We start from the raw sequence: 4300 nt of genomic DNA, 5'->3' as shown, positions 1-4300 counted from the left end.
CCTCACTTCCTAACTGGAAGTAAATGATTTTTACTGGAGGCTTGCAAGAGCCCTTCAGACTACAGTTCTGCTGCAGCTTGGGGCTCCAGTGTGACATCCAAGGCTGCTCTGAAATATCTGCACCTGATGATGATACACCAAACCGGCTTCAAAGGCCTTAGTTGATGCCCTGATGAGTGCTTGGCTAGTTGGCTTCCTCCATGGGCTCCTACCATCCCTGCTGCCATGGGTGTTCCACCCATGTCTGCAGGCTGCATGACTCAGAGCAAAGGTGAGGAGGCAGATGTGTGGTGTGAGGATGATGGAGCAGACATATCCTTGGCTGGATGTTCTTCACTGTTATTTAAAGTTTGTTCTTTGGCTCCGTTGTTAAAGGAGTTGAGGTTGTGTACATGGCTTGTGGAAATCTTGAGGGGAGTATAGCCAAATTCAGCACAGGGGGTTGGAAAAACTGTTGTTACCAAAGTCATGGAACTGAATGGCATGGCGAAACCCTACTAGGTGTTGTGGGATGAGGGGAGCCCAGCCTTCCTGTCAGACCTTGAAGGAAACAGGTGAGAGAGCCTGTGGGAGGGCTCCCTGGTTGTCTTCTCCCTTGCAAGATGTACTCAACTGCAAGGCACAAACACACAAGAGATGGGGCTCTGGAGTTTTCACTGTTGGATTTTCAGTGTGTGACTGTGGACTCCTGCTGGCACTGGCACTGGTGGTGTCTGCACACTATGGCTTATCTCCAGACCTACCAGAAGCAGAAATCTCAGTTGAGTTCCCAAGCAAACCTCTGGTGTGTGAGGCCAGCGTCTCTGACCTCCAGGGGTCCTGCGCATTTGAATAGGCTTCTAATCTGCTTGGGAAAAGCAGGCAAACTCGGGAGGGAGAGGAGGGAGGGCTGGGGCTGTGCCCTGAGCGGGGTAGGCTGTCGCTCGTGGCTTTGATTGCTGAGGCTTGCTGTCTCGGGCTTGCGGGATTTGGCTGCCTGGCCATGAACAAAAAAGCTGGACTCTCCCGGAGCCTTTATTCCCATGTCGAGATCACTCGTGGTTTCCCGAGGAGGAGTGCAGGGAGAGGAAGTCTTTTGTTGATGGCTTTTGACAGGCGTGGGGAAAAGCACAGCTCGGCACCTCTGCTCCAGCTAAAATGCTGCTCTCCACCTTCCCCCACTGTGGGGTGAGCACTGGGAACCTCACTCCTGTGTTGGGGTCACCCCACAGCCCTGGCTCAGCATCTGGCTTTGATGGGGCTTCCCTCTTCCCACTGCATCCTTCCAGAGGCTCCTGGCTGGGGGCTCAACACGGGTTCCCAGTTCCTGCCCAGCACCAGCAGCCTGCTTGATTCAGTCCCTGCCCCAAATAACCCTGCCTGCAGAGATCTGCACCACCGAGAGTCCAAAGAGCAGGGACATACCAGGAAGGACAATGTGTGGTGAAGGGACAAGGAATACCCAGCCAAACCTACCCTCTGCCACTTCTTTGTCCTCCTCCTGCCTCCCATCCAGCATCCTTTCTCTTACTTCTGAGCATCACCAGATTTGAACTGCAGCTGGTCCCTGTCTGGGATGAACATCTCCATCCAGATGCTGCCTGCAGGGATCCCTGGAAGATGCAGGATCATTGCATTCCTCAGCCAAAGCAGCTTGAGCTGAGACCTCTAACAGGTGCCCGCCCTGCTTCCCTGAGAGACAGAAAACATGCCGAGGGTGCATTGTCACCACTCTGCCATCTTCATGTCCCTTGCCTTATCCCTAGGGCCAGTCTTTGCTTTACATGCACTAAAATCATCACATTGGTCAAGCTAATTGCCCCTTTTTTTAAAAAACAAAGAAAAACCACACAGACAACAAGGTTTTTACTTTGTAGTCTGCAGTGGTGCTAGGATGGGAACAGCATCCTGGTGTTTCTGCTCCCCAGGTACTGACCCAGATCAGTGAGATGCCCTCACAGTTCTGTGCTCCCCATCTTCCACAACCTCCCCCAGGCCTCACCTTGGCAGCAATGGTGAGGGAAACTTGCCTGTGTGTGGCTGGAGAGCGTGCTGGAGCAAGAACTGCGTAACGAGTCATGCCCTCGGCTACCTGCTCTGATGGTGCCCCAAATTCATCCAGGCTCAGGCTCAGGCAGGCAGAGCAGGAGGAGCCAGGGGCTTGGTGTGACAGGGAGCCTTCCTCTGCTCTCACCCACCTCCCCTCCAAAAAGGGGGCTCCTTGGTGGGCTTTCACTCCTCAGTGCCTGCTGCCTACAAGCCCAACAGACAGCAGAGCTATTTGTTTGTGGGTGTCGTTTTGTCAAGCAAGCAGCTTAGCCCAGGCCAGAGCCTATATATAGAGGCCTCACTTGCGTGCATTTTTGGAGGATTTTATTTCTCTGATGCTGGATTCATCCCAGCCAGGCTGTCCCTGAGGAGGCAGTGCCACTGAACCTCTTGGATGGCAGCACACGCTGTTAAGGGTCTCATGGTCTTGCTTCTTTGGAGTAACCAGTGTAATGACTGGGTAGGGCAGAGTGTTGCATGGCAAGATGATTAATAACCACTTAATAAGGTCACCACCATTCAACATAAGCTGTCCCGTGGGATCCTCTCTTATCAGGCCCTGGTAGACAGGGCTATCAGGAGCTTGGTTCATTCCTGAATGAATACGCACTATAAGCAACGCTTGCTGGCATTGGCCCCAGGACAACACTCTTGCTGGGACACCTCACCAGTGCCAAGTGCTGAGCTGGGTTGTGTCCATACCCCCACCACCGGCGGATGGCACCAGTGCATTCAGTGCAAGCAGGAGAGCTGCAGACCTCTTCTCACCACCTCCCCATGAGTGATGGGTGTTCATGTTGTGCTTGGATGTAGTTCACGCCCCAAAGGTCCTTGGGAGCTGCTTGAGCATGAGCCATTCCTGCTCTGCCTGGCCTTGTTTGCCCTCTACATGTCCTCCCTTCCTCTTCACACACCTTCAGCCCAGCTTCACCATGCCCTTAACTCTCCACATGTTTACACCTACCTTCCTCCTTCCATTGTGCTCACCCCTCCTAACCCTCAAGTTTTTCCAGCACTATTTTTTAGTATCTATCACCCCCCACTAAAGCACCAGCTCCCCCCTCACTTCCTTCAATCATGCTCCCACCTTGAGAAGACAAAAAAAGAAACCCCAATCCCAACCCCATGCAGCCAGCTCCTGCTGTTTGTTCTTAAATCCCTTCCCTTCTGCCTTGCTCGTTTGAAAGCTTGTACCCTGGAAGGGGCCTCCCAGCTTTCGCTGGCAACCCTACTTCAGACTGACCGCCACAGATAGTGTTTGGGAGTGAAAAAAAAATATGTATAAAATAATAATAATAATGAAAAGGAAAAAAAAAATCTCTCCTTGCTGAAGTTTTCCTAGTCTCCCGTGCTGCGTGATGGTGTGATGGTGTCTTAGAAACCAAGAAGAAATTTTGGGGGCTTGTTTTCTCACCCATATGCTTTGAGCAGCTCTCCCATGGCAGTGCCAGAGCTGTACCCTCTGGCAGGGTGGTGGGTGAGATGTGTCTCCCACCGCTGCCTGCTCTCTTGGTGCAGCTATGGGAGTTTTTCTGGCTTTTGGACATGGGTCTTTCTCTCTCGCCCAGGTAAGGCACCTCCAGCCCACCTTTCTGCACGTGTCAAACAGATGGGATTGTTGTTCGGGGAAAGAGAAAAAAACAAAAAAAGAGTTATAAAAAAGCAGGAAAATCTCTGGCTGAGGGGCGACCCTGAGTCTCTCTGTACACACTGAGCCCAAGAACACCTGTCCCCTTGCTGGGGGAGGGCTGAAGGGGGGTCCTCCCTCCTTTCACCTTCCTTGCCTCCCCTTTATGTGATGGAGATGGAGGACAGAGGTGTGGTGGGCAGGCAGATATCACACCCCGAGCTACAACAGAAGAAAACATGAGCATGTTTCAACTTAGAAAGAAAAATAAATTAAAAAAATAAAACATTTTAAAAAAAAGGAAAGGAAAAGAAACCAAGTGTTGGACTGCCAAGCAGGGGAATGAGAGAGGCAGTGAGCAGGACTGTGGGGAAGGCTGCTGGGCCAAGCCGAGAGCAGCCAAGACTGCGACTGCTGATAAAGGCAAACACAGGGCAGGTGCTACTGATGCTGCCCCAAAGTCCTGAGGAGGGGTGAGGGGATGCGGAGGGGACCCAGAGGGCGTTGGGTCCCCTCCGCATCCCCTCCCCGCCAGCATCCTGGGCAGCGCCCGGGAGGGCGGAGGGAAGGGAGGGTGATGCTTCGCTCGGGGTTTATTAGATTGGACATAATCATCTTTAAATAAGGCAGCCCCCCCTCCATAAG

This window comes from Athene cunicularia (assembly GCF_003259725.1).
Source record: "Athene cunicularia isolate RWA chromosome 8 unlocalized genomic scaffold, athCun1 chr8_part1, whole genome shotgun sequence".
Lineage (NCBI taxonomy): Eukaryota > Metazoa > Chordata > Aves > Strigiformes > Strigidae > Athene > Athene cunicularia.
Note: the sequence above shows the minus strand (reverse complement) of the source record.